Raw genomic sequence first — 19,205 nt, 5'->3', positions numbered from 1 at the left:
TCTAATATACTATTTATCTTTGAAGTATATTTTATTGGCATATAATTGAAAAGGAGTACTTTAGGTGCTGTATTTATCCAAAGAACGTCTACAGGTATGAGGTCAGTACTCAGTTCTGTCATTGTACCATAAAAACAGCCTATAACATGAAAACACAAGTGAGCAAAATGTCATGACGGAAACAGACGGGCGGCCCGCTCCGGAACTTTATCAGTTTTCCCTGTTCCAAGCCACATCTGAATAAGAAAAGCAAGGTAGAAACATGGTATTGTTGTAGTGAATAGTATTTTTGGTGTTTCCCCCACTTAGACCGTACAATCCCCAAAGAAAAGACACAAAAAAAGCCTTTATGTACACAATAAGCTTAAAAGTACTAGGGCTGGACAGATATCAACCCTCTATGCTATTTTGTCTACTTCCTGTCAAAAATCCTACCACATCACTTGCTATGTTCAGCCTAGGCTGTTCCTACTCCAACAGGCCAGCCCTCATGGCCATGGACTCACGATCCACCTAACCCAGGGTGACTTCCTTTTCCTCGTGGTCTCTGCCTGAGAACCCAAGCCTAGGACCCGAAGCCCCGCCCACCTTTCTTCTGCAGCTATAGGCTACAGGCATCTTTATTAACCAATCAGGGAATACCTTGGGGGAGAGGTTTACAGGACAAAAGCTGGTACGCATGAGGATTCGTTCTTCTTGGAGTAATCGGATCTTGGGATACAGAATTCAAGGTTTGAAGACAAGCAGTACCAGACAACCCCTTCATGGTATAAGCACCGAAGTTTCAACATTTCCAGGTCTTCCTATCTCCCTTCCTTATCCTTTGCATAGAACAGTTTACTGCTAGATGGTAAAGCCTATCCCCCCTCCCACCTCCGCCTCCTCTCCCTGTCCCCCTCCCCCCGCTCACCTCCCTCCCACTCCCCCCCCCCCCCCGCCCATCCACTTCCCACCCTCCACCCCCACCCTGGGGTGAGGGTTGGGGGTAGAGGCATGGGGGATGCTCCCAAGCGAGGCTGAATTCTGCCCTTTCTTCCGTGCTCTTCCTTAAACTACACTCTTGGAAGTCCCTGGTGCATCTGCATGCTCGTAGAGAACTGAGCAGTACTAGATGTTGAATCTAATTGAGCTTCAAAAGACCAAAATTGGAATCAGATAAAGAGAACAAAACGTAGTGGGTTTTTTTTTTTTTTTAAATTACCTAAAGTGGAGGATTGTGTGGGGAACGCTCGCATTTCCATTGTGGGTTCCATTCAGTGTTTGCGGTCTGTGTTCACACCCCTTTACTCCTTGATTTCTTACTTTTTAAAACCCCGGGTCTGTGTGCATGTGGTGTAGGTTCATGTCAGCACATGCAGAGCTCAGAGGAAGTGCAGGCTCGCTTTCGGCTCCCCAACCCCCATTTTCTGGACATAGCATCTTTGACTGAACCGGAAGGTCATTGATTTTAGTTGAGTGGATGACCAATGAGACCCCAGGATCTGCTTATCTTTAATCCTCCATAACAGTCATGTGCAAACCATGCCTGGATTTTACAGGGGTACCGGGGATTCAAACTCAGGTCCTGAAGCAAGGACTTTACCCACCAAGCCATCTTTCCTGCCTTCTCTATATAATATTAAAGATAAACTTCTCATATTAGGTCATGTTGTCCACAGATGGTTTAATACCACTAGCAAGCAAGCATTTCATTTTTTCTTAATATAAACATAATTGTTACATCAAATATGATTATGTCCTTAATATTATTTAATACATAATCTATATTGGAATTTCCCCAGTTGTGCAAAAAAAAAAAAAAAAAAAGTCTTTCTATGGCTGTTTATTTAACTTAGGAGGCAAACAAAAATTCACACACGGCCCACTGATTGGATGCATAAGAGATTCACACTTACATTGTGTGCTCTCGTTTAACCTAAATAGTCTCATTTCTCTTCTCTTTAAATTTAGCGTTGTTATTAAAACAACAGCAAACTGATTCGTGCACCCTCAGGATATCAACAGCGCTATTACCCAGTTGCTCTCATGGGGATGTGTCTAACGCGTCCGCTCTGGATTTCTTAGCTCCAGCGCATCGAAAGCTTTGTTTGGACTGCGTTTGCACTTTTTGTTTGATGAAAGTGTGGTGTTTTCCAACCCACGTTCCTAACAGCTCACAGCATGGATTGACAGTTTTCATCCCTGGTTGGTTTTTTTTTTTTTTTTTTTTTTGAGACTGGGTTTCTCCATGTAGCTCTGGCTAGCCTGGAACTCACTATTTTGGTCAGGCTGGCCTTAAACTCAAGAGTTCATCTGCCTCTTGAGTACTGGGACTACTTGGTCAGATTTAGTCACCTACCGGTGACACAATGGCCTATTTTTTTTTGCTTTGTTTTTGTTGTTTATTGATTTATTGATTGATTGGTTGGTTTTATTTTGAGACTGAGTTTCTTTGTGTAACCTTGGCTGCTCTGGAACTAGCTCTGTAGACCAGGCTGGCCCAGAACTCAGAGATCTACCTGACTCTGTTTCCCAAGTACTGAGGTTAAAGGTGTGCGCCACTACTCCTGGTCCTCCTCCAACTAAAGTTTCTCTTTTAGCTTTTTCTTGATCATTCTATTTTTTTTCAGTCAAGGCTTTTCATTCATCACCTATAGTTTTCCTCTAATAACTTTTTTACAATGACCGGTATTAAGCTATGGTTTAAATGTCTGAGTCCCGATACCCCCAAAATTCAATGCAACAGTGGTAAGAGATGAGACCTATAGGAATTAATGAAGTTACAAGGGCTATCCTGGGTAACATAGCAAGTTCAAGGCTAGCCTTCAGAAGAAGATTCAGTATTAATTCAGTACAAAAATAACATGACATTAAGTTTGGTTATTGCTCTTAGGTCTTTTCAGTAAATTCTGAGAAATAATGTGTTTAAAATTTTTATTTCTTTCCAATTTTCTGAGGAACCTCCAGACTGATTTCCAGAGTGGTTGTACCAGGTTCCAATCCTCCAGCAATGGAAGAGTGTTTGTCCCTCTTTCTCCACATCTTTGTCAGCATCTGCTGTCCCTTGAGTGTTTGATCTTAGCCATTCTGATGGGCGTGAGGTGCAATCTCAGGGTCCTTTTGATTTTGATTTCCCTGCAAAATGCAAATGACTAAGGATGTGGAACATTTCTTTAAGTGCTTCTCAGCCACTTGAGATTCCTCTGTTGATAATTCCCTGTTTAGCTCTGTACCTTATTTTTAAATCAGGTTATTTGGTTTTCTGCAGTTTAACTTCTGGAGTTCTTTGTATATTTTGGATATTAGCCCTCTATCAGATGTCGGATTAGTGAAGATCTTTTCCCAATCTGTTGGTTGCTCTTTTGTCCTAATGACAGTGTCCTTGGCCTTACAGAAGCTTTGCAGTTTTATGAGGTCCCATTTGTCAATTGTTGATCTTAGAGCATAAGCCATTGGTGTTCTGTTCAGGAAATTTTCCCCTGTGCTCATGTACTCGAGGCTCTTTCCCACTTTCTTTTCTATTAGATCCAGCATATCTGATGTTATGTGGAAGTCCTTGATCCACTTGGACTTGAGCTTTGTACAAGGAGATAAATAATTCTATATGCAGACCGACAATTAGACCAGCACCATTTGTTGAAGATGCTTTCTTTGTTCCACTGTATGGCTTTGGCTTCTTTGTCAAAGATCAAGTGTCCATAGGTGTGTAGATTTATTTCTGGGTCTTCAATTCTATTCCACTGATTGTCCTGTCTGTGTCTGTACCAATACCATGTGGGTTTTTATCAATATTGCTCTGTAGTACAGCTTGAGGTCAGGGATGGTGATTCCCCTGGAAGTTCTTTTATTGTTGAGAATTGTTTTGACTATCTTGGGGTTTTTGGTTTTTTTTTTTTTCCGTATGAGGCTGCTAATTGCTCTTTCCATGTCTGTGAAGAATCATGTTGAGATTTTGATGGCTATTGCATTGAATCTGTAGATTGCTTCTGGTAGGATCCTTATTTTGGTGGTTCTTCAGAAAATTGGAAATAGCTCTACCTGAAGACCCAGCTATACCTGGACATATACCCAAAGGATGCTCCACTATATGTTCATAGCAGCCATATTTGTAGTATCTAGAACCTGGAAACAACCCAGATGTCCATCAACCAAAGAAAGGCTACAGAAACGTGGTTCATTTACACAGCGAAATACTATTCTGCCATTTAAAATGAGGATATCATGAATTTTGCAGGCAAATGGATGGAACTAGGAAATATCATCCTGAGTGAGGTAATCCAGACCTGAAAGGACATGCATGGTATGTATTCAGTGATACGTGGATATTAGCCAAAAAGTCCAGAATACCCATGGTACAACTCACAGATCATAGGAAGCTTAACAAGAAGGAGGGCCCAAGTGTGGATACCTGTAACCACTTAGAAGGGGAACAGAATAATCATGGGAGGCAGAGGGAGGGAGGAACCTGGTGGGAGAAGGGAGTGGGAAAGAGAAAAGGAGGGGCAGATCAACCGTGGGGAGAGATAGGAGGGATGCCCAAAGGACCAGGAGAATGATTCAAAATGGGTCTTAGGGGCATGGGGAACCTGTAGAAAGTCCCAGATTCCTGGGATGCGAGAGGCTACCAGGACTCAATGGGTATGACAGTAATGCCCAATAGTGGAGAGATAGAACCAGAAGAGACTACCTCCAGTAGATAGACATGGCTCCCAGCCCAGGTAGGGGGCCACCCACCCATCTTCAAAAATTGCAACTCGGAGTTGTTCCTGTCTAAAGGCAATGCAGGGACAAAAATGGAGCTGGGACTGAAAGAAAGGTCATTCAGTGACCAGCCCAACGTGGGATCCACCCTGTGTGTGGACACCAAATCCTGACACTATTACTGAGGCCATATTGTGCATGCAGACAGGAGCCTGGCATGGCTGTCCTCGGAGAGGCTCTACCAGCAAGCTGACTGAGACAGACGAGACACAGATACTCACAGCCAACTGTCAGGGACCTCTGTGGAAGAGTTAGAGGAAGGACCAAAGGAACTGAAGGGGACGGCACAGCCCCATAGAAGAATAACTGTGTGGACTAACCCAGCTCCCTCAGAGCCCCCAGAGACTGAGCCAACAACCAAAGAGCGCACATGTCCTGGTTCGCAGCCCCAGGCACACGTGTAGCAGAGGACTACACAATGTTTGTCCTCAGTGGGAGAAGATGCGCTCGACTCTGAGGGAATGTGACTCCCCAAGGAAGAGGAGGGTGAGGTGGGGGTGGGTGGGTGGGGGAGCAACCCCTCAGAGGTGGGGGTGGGGTGAAGAACTCTGGTATGGGGGACCAGGAAGGGGGGCAACTCTTGGGCTTTAAATACATAAAATAATTTAATGAAGACTTTAAAAATTATTTCTTCATAAAAATTTATTTTTTGATACTAGGTCTTGTCACATCCCTGGGACTGAAGGGTCTTGAACTCTCAATTCCTTGGCTCTCATGTGCTAGGATTACAAGCGTATGGCACTGCATTTGTCATGCAACTTCACTTCTTATAGACAATTTTGAGTGTGCAAAAATAGAGACAGTCACATAATGAACCCCTCGTGTGCTATCTTCCAGTTTCACAAAGAGAAAGGCTTTTCTCGTCTTATTTCATCTTTTTCTCGCATTTTCTATGAAAAGTTCTTACAAATTCACAACAGAAAAGACATCGAAAAATAGAAACTGGAAATCCATAAATGAAGAACCACAAATGATCGCAAATGCTCAAATCACACAGCAGTTCTACAAAGATTTATTTTATGTGTGAGGGCTCCACCTGCATGTACACCTGCAGGCCAGAAGAGGGCGCCCAATGCCATTACAGATGGTTGTGAGCCACCATGTGATTGCTGGGAATTGAACTCATGACCTCTGAAAGAGCAGCCAGTGATCTTAACTGCGGAGTCCACCTAGCAGTTTTTTAAAGGAAAAAAGAAAAGATTTTAAATGACTTTCTCTGTTGAGTCAGTTGTAGAAAAACAGAACTTTCCTATAACACCAAAGGGAGCACAGGCCAATGAGAGTTTTCTGAACATTATATGTACTAAACAACATTTTCTGAGGGAGCACATAGGCTCTAGGGTGTAGTGGCATGAGTAGCAGACATTTACTGCTCTCTCTCTCTGCTCTGTCTCTTTTGGGGAAGGTTAGCAGGGAGGCCTTACAGACTCAGTACCAAGAGGAAGCATGTCAACATCCTCAAGCTAGGGCCTGACACTCATTCCCATGTTACGATACATGAGAGTTTAGTTACAAGGGCACACTTACGAGCCAAGAACTCCGGGTGATGCAGATTGGTTATGTTTAGGAAGAAGGAAAGAGATTTTATTGGATAGCTAGTGGGCTTTAGCATCCAAGTACCTCTGATATTCCTTCCGAGAGTTTCATTTTTGAATTTTCAATGTCTCCAGAGACATGCTGACAAACATTACAGCTTTTCATATATCTTGGAAAGCAAAACGAAATGGCCAGAGCCTATACAAATATCCCAAATTAAGTGTCACTTACATGTAACATCTTTACACATCACCAAGCTTTTTCTCGACGTGATAGAGGTGCTGGGGGCAGTGTGGAGACACGAGTGCCCATTACAAAGAAGACCCTGAACTCGATCCACAGAGCACGGGAGAAACGATACTGTGAATGCTCAAATGCAAGAGATTCAGGGTGGACAGCAGCGTACGGTGGTCCAGGCTTGTACAGACCGGACACTCAGAAGTTCAAGTTCACCTCATGATGACGTGGTGGCCAGAGCAGGCTGTTTGAGCCCTTGCCTCAAAAGAAGAAAAGGACTCTAAGTTACAGTGGAGATGTTTGGCCCCTCGGAACTATTTTAGATTTGAATTACTGGATTCACTTAAGGATCGGCTGAAGTAACCATTCTCCCATCCACTAGGACTGCTGGAACCACTGTAGCTTTCAAGTCAAGGAAAATATTAACTAAATTCTCGACAATTAGTTTGCAGTGAGACACAGAGAGTATAGTTACGTTGTGTTGACATTGTGTATGCATGACGGTGCAGGGTCTGCTGGACGCCCCTCCTCCAGGGATTCCCGCATCGATCCTATTTTTGATCCAAGATTCTTTGATGAGCTCCTGTGTCTTGAATTCAGTGATTCTAACCAAAAAGAAAGCTCTGTGTTATCTGAGTGATAAGGCTGTGTATAAAATGGTACCTACAATACGACCCCACTTTAAAAGGCACAAAGTTAAAGGAAATTTGACTCAGTTGATAGCGGTGTGGCTTTCTATCTGGTAGGTGAAGAGCTGGGTCTTAGTCTCTCTGTTCTACTCACTTCTCCTCTCTGGGATGGCTACAGTGAATGTGATTATTTATTTATGTATTCATTTATTTATTTATTACAAAGTTCAGTGATGGAACATTGATTGGCATATCAGCCAGTCCCTGGTCCTGGGAATCATTCTCAGAAGCTCAGACAGAGCCTATGTCACAGCAGCTGAGACATTGCCACTTAGAAGACCAGAGGACCCATGTTTCATGGCTTAGTTGAAATCATCATTATACTGAGTATCTCTAAATCTTAATCCTGTTTGGTTTCTTAACTGTGAGACTTAGGGGTAAGGAGGCAGGCAAGGGGATAGGATGGACTTTGAATCAGACGTCAACTAGAATGATAATGATTAAGTTTTAGAGGAAACTTTTCAGACATCCACAGCGTTTGGCACTGGCAGCCACAGCGCTCGTGCCAAGAAGACTGTGTTAGACCTTTGGCCTCTAAACTTTGATCTGAGCCAGGTTTAGACTGCACAAAAATGTTGGCGAACTATGAATTCTTCAGCCCAAAATGTCTTTTTACTTGATTTTAGATGACTTGCTATTCTGTTATCTTGACACATTTATAGTAACTTCTTTAAATGAATTCCTATATTGTGAAATTAATACATGTGTTAGGTTTGATTAATGACTTTTGGCATCATAATTATCTAAAGTCTTTTCTGTTATCTGCTGTGGTCTGTCTACCTATATATTTATGTATGTGTTCATATGTCTGTCTAACTAACTAACTATCTATCTATCTATCTATCTACTATCATCTATCTATCTATCTATCTATCTATCTATCATCTATCTATCTATCTTCTATCTATTACTATCTATCTATCTATCTATCTATCTACTATCTATCTATTTATCTATCTATCTATCTACTATCTATCTATTTATCTATCATCTATCTATCTATCATCTATCTATCTATCATCTATCTATCATCTATCTATCTATTTATCTATCATCTATCTATCATCTACCTATCTACTATCAATCTATCTATCATCTACCTATCTACTATCAATCTATCTATCTATTCATCCATCTATGTACCTACCTACCTATTTATCACCTATCTCTATATATAGCTTTTCTGCTACATAAACATATTATGTAAACTTGTGCACTGCACCTTTCTATGACTTCCTAGGTGTCATTATGAATCCTTAATTATAAGCACAGAGTAGCCATTTGCTAAGAATAAACTATGTGATTGGGAGCAGATGACGTCATCAGAGCTGCCCCGGATTTTCTACAGCACAAATGTGGGGGAACTGTGGGTGCTGTAACTTATACAGGACATACCTTCTCCTGAAGTGAATTTAGTTATGCTTTTCGAGTGGCTGGAGTTTGTGTTATGAGTTGAGCTCTTTGCTCCTCGTCTTTATCATGTCGGGGAAGGAGGAGGTGGACCCACGTCCCACCTGTGATCCTACCACGGTGGGATCAGTGTGAGGCGGTGAGGTGCCTGGTGTTAGTGTATGTTCCACAGAATGCCAGGCCACAGTGATCTACTCCATTCTTTTTACCGTGATGATAATTCTTGCAGTGCTGAGAACTGAACTGCATTTTCGGGATATGCCCTTGAGTACCACTGAGTGATGTTCCCAGCCATGTATATTCAGTTCTAAAACACCACTTAAAAGTCACTCCTTGAAAGTCCCTGGTTAATATACAAACAGAACGTAGCTATGACCTCATTCTTCACTGTTTTTCGGTCATTCTGACTAACGCAAGGGCGTCATTGCTACCCAGCAGCCCTTGCGTTCCTCATGGCTTCCTCGGGATTCTAGAGCTCAGTGTGGCGTGCAGGAGTCACTGATCACCGCTAATGTTCTCCTGAGGACTAAAGATGGGTCCTGCGCCCCAGCGGGCTCGCCTTGTCTAGAGTTGCTCAAGTGAGAAGCTTCGAAAAGATGCGTCCACGTCTTCATTTTAGAATGTCTGTCCTTGTGACTTTTAACTAGAGCTCCCATTAGACATCCTTTCCTCTTGTGGCGTGGCTATTTCTAGCCGGCACTTTTAAAATAAACATAGCTTGCGTCCCCCAGTTCCTGAAGAGTGCTCTCTGGTTGTACGTCAGACTCAGTTACTGCACAGGGAAATCTGTCTTCAAGGTTCTCTCTGAAGATCTCTAAGCAAATTTCATACTTTCTGTTAGACTTTCCTGAATAGAGCCGTTTGTCAGAGCGAAACACAGACAAGCAAGCAAGGAAGTAAACAGGCAGGCAGGCAAACAAAATCCCCCCAAACAAAAATACAGGGTGAGATAAAGGAAGGCACCTGAACCGTCACCCTCTGGCTTAGACATGTGCTTCCATAGGCGAGTGCACCCCACCCACACACACGTACCCACACACACGTACACACACACACACACTCACTCACAGATCAACATTATCATTGACTTGTTCCATCATTATTTAATTAATGTCTGATATTTCTAGGCTTTGCAGGGAACGGGAAAATTGCCAAGGTGACAGACTAATTTTGTCTCCCATGGGGTTTACAATGTGGAGATAGAAAGTTGCTAGAATGTAAGAAATTAATACCTTTAGAAATAACGGAAATAATGCGATTATTTGAGGTTAAAAAACTCAGTATAAACTGTTTTGTGTAGTTTGCTAGGTTATAATCTGATGTAAATATTTTTGTTATGAAGACAAAGCCAAATGTTTTACTTCAATCTCTAGAAAAGTTACTGATAATTTTTAACATTTTTTTCCATCTTTATTAAATTGGGTATTTCTTATTTACATTTCAAATGTTATTCCCTTTCCCGGTTTCTGGGCCAACATCCCCCTAACCCCTTCCTCTCCCCTTCTCCATGGGTGTTCCCCTCCCCATCCTCCCCCCATTACCGTCCTCCCCTCAACAATCACGTTCACTGGGGGTTCAGTCTTAGCAGGACCAAAGGCTTCCCCTTCCACTGGTGCTCTTACTAGGCTATTCATTGCTACCTATGTGGTTGGAGCCCAGTCTTTGGGTAGTGGCTTAGTCCCTTGAAGCTCTGGTTGGCTGGCATTGTTGTTCATATGGGGTCTCGAGCCCCTTCAAGCTCTTCCAGTTCTTTCTCTGATTCCTTCAACGGGGATCCTGTTCTCAGGTCAGTGGTTTGCTGCTGGCATTCGTCTCTGTATTTGCCGTATTCTGGCTGTGTCTCTCAGGAGCGATCTACATCCGGCTCCTGTCGGTCTGCACTTCTTTGCTTCATCCATCTTGTCCAATTGGGTGGCTGTATATGTATGGGCCACCTGTGGGGCAGGCTCTGAATGGGTGTTCCTTCAGCCTCTGTTCTAAACTTTGCCTCCCAATTTTTAACATTTTTAAAAAACAAATCGAGTGATGGTTGGGTTCAGCGTTAAAAGTTCAAAGTTGATCCAGGTGTGCTGGGGCACACCTGTAATTTCAACACCTGAGAAGTAAAATTTCGAGGACCAGGAGTCCAAGGTCAGTCAGATGTAACCAATAAGAGGCCAGTCTGGGATACGCAAGAGTATGTCAAGTGTGAAAAAAGGTAAGTTTTTCGTCCCAACCAAAAAAACCTTCTTAACTTTACAATAAAACCAAATCTCTAATTCAAACGAGCTTTTGAAAACAAACACTCAGGCTGGCCTTGAACTGTGGCCCTTGGGCTTCAGCCCCCTAGTGCTGGTATTACAGGCATAGGCACTATGTCCAACTTGAAAACACCTACTTCTGTCTGGTTAGCTCTTTCTTTACTAGTTAGTAGTGGTTATTATTTACTACAAATATTGCGGCTTAATTTTTATTGAAATTTGTAATTTTTCAGTATGAACTGTAGAAGTGTGGAAGTTATTCCTTGATACTGTCTTCAGAAAGTAAGTCTATAAACCTACTAATGTCACAGGACTAGGGCATATCTCACAATGGCAGAAGTCTGTCTTCTTGAGTGATGACCCCCTGACACACACACATGAATGCACACACGCACACGCACCCATTCCTATGCTGCTTTGAACTATAGCTAGTCAGTTCTTTTAAAAATTTGCTGTTCAGGGGCTGGGGATTTAGCTCAGTGGTAGAGCGCTTACCTAGGAAGCGCAAGGCCCTGGGTTCGGTCCCCAGCTCCGAAAAAAAGAACCAAAAAAAAAAAAAATTTGCTGTTCAGACAGACACCTTAAACTGGTGCAAAGGTCTATGAAGAGAGGTTCATGCTCTCAGTAATCGAATTTCCCCCATGTTTATAGAGAAGCAAGCCTTGCATTGAACGCTATTCTTACCTTCACTCACAGTCTGTTCTTTCTCTGCCTGTCCCTTACTCCCTTGTCATATCTGTGGGGCATTTCTTCCAGGACTCCAAGGATGCCAAAATCTGATAATGTTCAAGTCCCTTATGTAAAACGATTTAATATTCGCATAGAACTAAAGCACATCCTTGTGGTATACTTGAAGTTATTCCTAGATGACCTAAAACAGCTAAGACAATAAAAGCCACGAGAATATTTGTAGTACTTTATTTTTTATTTTTTCCTAAGGATTTCTTTTTATGCATATGGATGCTTTGTCTGCATGAATGCCTGCGGACCAGAAGAGGGTTTCAGACTGTGAGCCACCATGTGGTTGCTCACGGCCTCTGGAAGAGCAGCCACTGCTCTTAACTGCTGAGCCATCTCTCCAGCCCCTGTACTTTGCTATTTTTTTGGGGGGGGGATGATAGGGAAAAGTCTACACAGGTTTAGTAGAGACGTTAGTTTTTCCGCAAATATTTTTCAGCCCTGAGTTGGTGAATCCATAGATTTGGAGCTCTGGGAGGAGAGCCCTGACTCTGCTCTCTTTCTCCACTGAGGTCTCTGTCTTCCCTGAGGGTCCACTCTGTTTCCTTTCTTAAGCCCTAAGCATTGCTAAGGAATACACTGTCTTTCCCATTATCCGTGGCCTGTGACCCCAAGTCCTGGTCTAGGGCATTTCGGCCTTCCTTTCAGTTTTCCTGCCACAGATTGGGCAAGCCAGGCATCTGCTGCTTCCCGAGGGCTTTCGGTTTGTAGAGGGCGACTGGTGGATCTGCTCTCCTCAGCCTCTCTACAGTTGCTGGCTTCCTTTTCTGCAGGAGTTCTAATAGCAGCAATCCTCTCCTTCCTGTCCTTGCCTCAGCACGGGATATTGTACCTCTCCCAGCTTTCTTCTAAAAATTGATCTATTTTCAGCATGGAGAATTTAGATTTTTTTTTCCTATTAGCATAACTCCAGTGCTAAGCCCGAGAGCTATCACCTCAGGGCTGAGGGAACCTCAGGGCCAGAGGGAACAGCTCCTGCAAGGCAGAAGGTGGTGCATTATTTATGTAAGTATTTAATAATGCCGGATCGAGTTAGAAACAAGGCAACGTTTTAAGCGTGACTGACGGGAGAGAATGCATTAGTTCTCCTGGTAGTAAGAAGTGAATGTCAGTCACCCCCCCCCCCCCAATATTAACTTCATGCAACACATACATTTCCCATGACAGGAATCTGGGAGTCAAAGCTCTGCTGTCTTGTCGGGTCTAATTTTCCAGTCTGTCCAGTTAATCCTACCTCACAGCTCTCTCCTGACCGCTTTTGTTTCTTTTCTTCCCTCAAGCGCTCACACTGGAAGATCACTGGGGCACATGCAAAGCTTTGTAGCACTGCACACCAGATACAATGTTGTCTGACTACTCCCTTCTTTCTGGCTTTATTTGTGCTCAAGAAAATGGAGTCCCCAGGCTTCCTCCTGTAGGGAGTGCAGCTGACCAATAGCTGCAGGGGTTACTCTTCGGGCCCCGCCCCTGCGTTTACAGGGATGCCCTGATTCGCTTTAGACTTCTCTCAGTCCAGGAGTACAATAGAGATTCTATTGCAGCCCCCTCCTAAGAGAGAACAGGGCCTCTTTAACAGGTATCTCAAGCCTTCTGCTAACCCCGCTACCTGCTACCTGCATTTAATATTGGACTCCAAGAGCACACATAACCTGGTTCCTTTTTAAAAATTTACCTTTGCATGTGCATAGGTGTGTGGGAAGGTTTGCTCATATGTCCAGGTACATGTGAAGGACAGAGAAGGCTGTCAAATCCTGGAGCTGGAGTTACAGGCAGCTGGAAACCGCACAGTGTGGGTGCTGGGACCCAAGCTCTGGAACTCTGGGGCATCAGGAAGAACTCAACCATGCCACTACCCCTCCAGCGCCATGATCTGATTCTTAGAACGTCTCCACCTCCCATTGCTCCGGTCACACCGACCTTTACTTCTAGAACTCTCGGGGCATGTGTGCCTCTGCCTAGAACTCACAGATCACAGTTACTGCCCAGCTACACCCCTTATTACCTTTAGCATTTTAAAGGTCCGTTTGCCGATGAGCATGACTCAGGCCATCCTATTTAAGCACTCACTTCTGTCGTTTGCCTTTTCTCTCCTCAACCGTAGGCACATGCGGACCCATCATAGGACACGGACTACCGCTTACTTGATTATTCACCCTATCTCCTGCCAAGAACGTAAGCTCCCTAGGAACATTGTTTATGCACGTTTGGAGTTTAGTAGATACCTAGATATTTGTTGACAAGCTGATGAATGAGATGACTTTGAAGCCTGGACCACAGTGGAGAACAGTAGCAGTGTAGACCTGAGACTCCCAGAGAAAACCATCCCAGCTGCTCTCCTGGATTTCTGAGTTTAGTCACTTGTAGTCTGGGGAAATTCTGGTTGCTAGGCAATGACTGTAAACTCAGAAGCTCCCATCGCCGTGGCCTCACGGTCCAGCTTCTGCTGTGATTTTCTAAGAGGTCCAAGAAATTATGTTTTAAAAATGGAAAAAGATAATTTCTCTTGACCTCATAGTCATAGAAACAAGATTGTTTCAATTGCTATTTTATTTTCAATTAGGATGACGGCACAGGGAGTTAAATTTGTTCTTACATATCTTGATCTTGATAATATTCCTAGCTATGAAGTTTTGATTTTGAAACTTATCAGGGCAGAAAGGCAGAGATATTCAGAATAGACAACCGCCATTGCGATTGTTAGCTTCTCCTTGGAGATAGAATTAGCAGTGAGGCTTTATTAATCTTTATCTCTGTATCTGCTGCTTTTATAATTGTTTATCTTTGCTAACTATAAAGTTTTGGTGTTTGCAATTTGTCACAACAAAAAGACATTCATATACTATAATATTTCAGCTCTAATGACCCGGGACTCCGGCAGAAGCCATGAATGCCAAACGTTGGCAGCAGGTGCTACGAGCTAATTTTATCCATCTTGCTACCTGTGTTGAAGATTAGGTTGTGATGTGGAAGTGCATTCTGGTGGGCAACGCTTAGTGTCAGTGTGATAAACACGTGTGCAAGACAGCGCTGACTGGCAAGATGCAAGGCTCTCCCTGTGACGTTTCCTTTTAGAGCTCCTTAAAAGCCTACCCTGTCTGTCCGTTTTTTAAAGCTCAGCATGCAAGGCAGATAGCTAATATTTTGTAATTTTACTTGACTTCCTATTATACCTTTGAGGGCCTGATCCATAAATTGGAAATGCAAAAATGTTGTTGATGGACTGTGTATCTGATCTTTGCACTTTTAATCGGTTTTATTTTCTATATCCTTATTTTTTCATCGCTCTGATATCAGGACAGATTAATGGATAACGGCAAGTTCTTACCTCAGCTTTTAAAACTATACATCTGGATACAACAGCTAATAAGAAAGGAAGAGTGTTTGACTTCTCTCGAGTTGCAATATTCATAGTTGAACTGCCACCGTCCATATTCCTAAGGGTTAATTTCTCCATCCCTATTGAGTCTTTCCTACTTTCCAGATGGGGCAGCCTTCCAACTCCTGGAGGACAGGTGAGATCAATCATGGCTATACATGTCTCTAGGGTTTTGGTACACTGAGAGGAAGAGCTTCCTAGCAGAAAGCTGGATATTTGTGAATGACATTATTCATCACACACGCACCCAGCACATATCTGCTAAGAGCTTGTGAGATCCGGCATGGTGTACCCATGTACCTGTGATACCTGGGCTGGGAGGGACACGGGAAGGTCCCAGGTCCTAGAGTCTGGCTGACCAGGTAGTCTAGCAAATTTGGTGAGCTCCAGGTTCAGTGAGAGACCCTGCTCAAAGAGGAGAGAGAGAGAGAGAGAGAGAGAGAGAGAGAGAGAGAGAGAGAGAGAGAGAAAGAAAGAAACACTTCCTGCAGGCTTGCTCCCTGACTTAGTCAGCCCAGGCCCACCTGTGTAGGACGGATCGTCCATGTAATGGGTTTGGCCCGTCTACATTAGCAATCATAGACATGCTCACAGATCAATCTGTAGGAGGCAGTTTCTCAATCGAGATTGTCTCCCAACAGGTACGTCAACTTGGGAATCAAGATTAACTCTCACAAGAAAGGGGAGAATCAATCACTATTTTTTTTTTAACATAGTGATGACTTATGTAGCAGTTGTTATCTATATAAACATTTCGAGCAACTACTGCATTTGGGGAACAGATGGTGCCTGCTGTATTCACAGACATTACACAGACACAGCCATGGCTCTGACCTTCATGCTCACTGTGTATGCATTAGGAGAAGCAATACGCCATACCTTGTATCATGTGGCACAGCCCCATTGGCTGCTGGTGCTAGCTATGAACACTGGGTGTGATGGACTGGTACTAGATATGAGTACTGGGTATAAAGGCAGCCAGGCATTTTTTGGTCACCTATGTCCTGCATAGTTTAATGTGAAATAGAAATCTGAGCCAATTACAACCTCACTGTTATTTATACAAACTAAAAAAAAGACAGAGTCGGGCAGGTAATAGCGGCTTCGAGGCTGCACCATATATTCACAGTGGCAGCTATGCACGAGGAACTTAGCTCTGTGAAAGGGGCATACAATGAGTCATGAAGACAAGGTGTCAGCTGGAGGAAAGTTCTGGAATAAGCTAATTGGTGTGTCTGACCAAAGATGGCTACAAATCCGTTGACAATCTTCCTTCCTTCCTTCCTTCCTTTCCTTTCCTTTCCTTCTTTCCTTCCTTCCTTCCTTTCTTTCTTTCTTTCTTTCTTTCCTACTTCCCTTTCTTTCTTTCTTCTTTCTTTCTTTCTTTCTTTCTTTCTTTCTTTCTTTCTTTCTTTCCTACTTCCCTTTCTTTCTTTCTTTCTTTCCTTCCTTTCTTTCTTTCTTTCTTTCTTTCTTTCTTTCTTCCCTTTCTTTCTTTCTTTCTTTCTTTCCTTCTTCCCTTTCTTTCTTCCTTTTCTTTCTTCTCTCTGACCCCTTTCTCCTTTTTCCCCTCTTTCCCCTTCCCCCTCTCCCATCTCTCCCCAGGTGTTCCTGGCCAGCCTCCCCCTCCTCCTCCTCCTCCTCCTCCTCCTCTCTCTCTCTCTTTCTCTCTCTCTCTGTCTCTGTCTCTCTCTCTGTTTCTGTTTCTATCTCTCTCTGTGTCTTTCTCTGTCTTTGTCTCTCTCTGTCTCTCTCTTTCTCTTTCTTTTTCAAGACAGGGTCTCACAGTGTAGTTCTGGTTATCCTGGAACTCACTATGTAGATCAGACTGGTCCCATCCTCCTGCCTTTGCCTCCCCGGTGCTGGGATTAAAGGTGTGCACGACCATGTACTATGTCAAGTTTCCTTACTCGGAGGTAAGGTCTAGGTCCTTTATGTTCATCCCTCTAATGAGTGTGTTCCTTGCTTGTTTGTTATTATTTGACTATTTTACCCATAGGACACTGTAGGTGTGATCTGAAGAGACTGTAAATTTTCTATTCCTGGATCTTTGGATATTGTTCTAAGAAACAAGGCATATACTACTGCCATGCAGAAGGCTCCTGCTGTTATCCACACAGAGAACTAAAGCTCTTATCTGACAGCCTGGGCTGGAAGCCTGGCCACCAGGAGCACCAGCTTCATAGCTGTGTGTGCGACATCTTGGAACTGGATCTTCAACGGCAACCTCCATAGAATCTGACCACGCTATCAGCCTTGCCCAAATTATGGGTTCATGAGGAAAATAAGCGACAGTTATTGATTTGATTTCATTCTATTTATTTTTTATTGTGGCAAAATATCCATAGAACACCTTACATTTTAGCTTACATCCCTCCTCATCCCACCCTGGCCTAACTCAGTATGTAGCCCAGATTAGTCAGGAACTCACTTAGTAGCACAGGCTGGCCTCAAACCAAGTTTCTCTTCTCTTGGGCTCCTACAAAGCCCTGGGGTTACAGGTGTGCATTATCACACCTTGCTTTAAAACTTTTCAACATATAGCTGCGTGACATTCATGTACATCCCCATTGCTACATGACCGTGGTCACCACTTGTCTCTACAACTCATGCAATCAGACAAAACTCAACTTCTGAGGCCATTAGGTGGCTCCCTCTCCATAGCTCCCTCCATTCTAGCTTTCTACCTACATGATTTGATTAGTCTAGGCATCCATGGGGTAATACAGCATTTTTTAATACTCATCTTATTTCATTTGTATACAATTTCATCATTCATGGGGCGGTATGCATAAGAATCACTTTCCCTTTAAAGGTTGAATTGCACACACACTCCTCTCTCTTTTACACACACACACACACACACTCTTCTCTCTTTTACACACACGCACACACACACACTCACTATGCTCTCTTTCTCTCTCTCTCTCACACATACACACACACACTCCACTCTCTTTTACACACACACATATACTCCACTCTCTTTTTCACACTCACACACACACACTCCATTCTCTTATGCACACACTTCACTCTCTTTTACACACACACACACTCCACTCTCTTTTACACACACACACTCCATTCTCTTTTACACACACACTCCACTCTTACACACACACACACACTCTTCTCTCTTTTCACACACACACACTCTGCTCTCTCTCTCACACACACACACATACACACACACTCCACTCTCTTTTACACACACACACACACACACACACACTCCACTCTCTTTTACACACACTCCATTCTCTTTTTCACAAACACACACTCCACTCTCTTTTACATATACACACACTCCACTCTCTTTTTCACACACATACACACTCCACTCTCTTTTACACACACACATATACTCCACTCTCTTTTTCACACTCACACACACACTCCATTCTCTTTTATACACACACTTCACTCTCTTTTACACACACGAACACTCCACTCTCTTTTACACACACACACTCCATTCTCTTTTACACACACACTCCACTCTCTTTTACACACACACACACTCCACTCTCCTTTACACACACTCCATTCTCTTTTTCACAAACACACACTCCACTCTCTTTCTCTCTCTCTCTCTCTCTCTCTCACACACACACACACACACACACACACGCCTGCACTTATCCACTAACTACATCATCATGTATTCCATCCAGCAGCATAGAAAAGTTTTAATTTCTCCACATCCTTACTAATGCTTGCTAGTTTTACAGTAGCCGTCTGAATAGAGGTAAAACAGTGTGTTGTGGAGGTCTCATTTATTATCTTTCTAGGTAAGTCATGCGGAGGTTCCCGGGTACCTACCGGTCATTTCTTCACACCATTCTCAAGCTTGTGGATGCAGCTATGAATATTTTCTCCTCTCTTACGGGTTTATCCTTTCATGCATAGAACTTTAAACCTTGCTGTAGTCCAAACCACCTTTTCAACTTACTATCATTGCCTTATATTTTAGTGTCCTATTCAAGAATGATCACAAAATCCCGTTAGCATTTTAAAAACTTATTTCATACTTATTGTGTTACTTTATGTGTCTATGTCTGTGTGTGTGTGTGTGTGTGTGTGTGTGTGTGTGTGTGTATGTGTGCCTAACTGCATATGTGTGTACCACACGCATGCAGGGATCTGTGGAGGTCAGAAGAGGGTGTTGGATCTCCTGGACCTGGAGTTACAGCTGGTTGTGAGCCAACTGATGTGGGTCTTGGGAACTGAACTGTG

This window comes from Rattus norvegicus, chromosome 14, assembly GCF_021556685.1.
Source record: "Rattus norvegicus strain SHRSP/BbbUtx chromosome 14, alternate assembly SHRSP_T2T, whole genome shotgun sequence".
In the NCBI taxonomy this organism is placed as follows: Eukaryota; Metazoa; Chordata; class Mammalia; order Rodentia; family Muridae; genus Rattus; species Rattus norvegicus.
The sequence above is the reverse complement of the archived record's forward strand: the minus strand, read 5'-3'. Positions refer to the sequence as shown.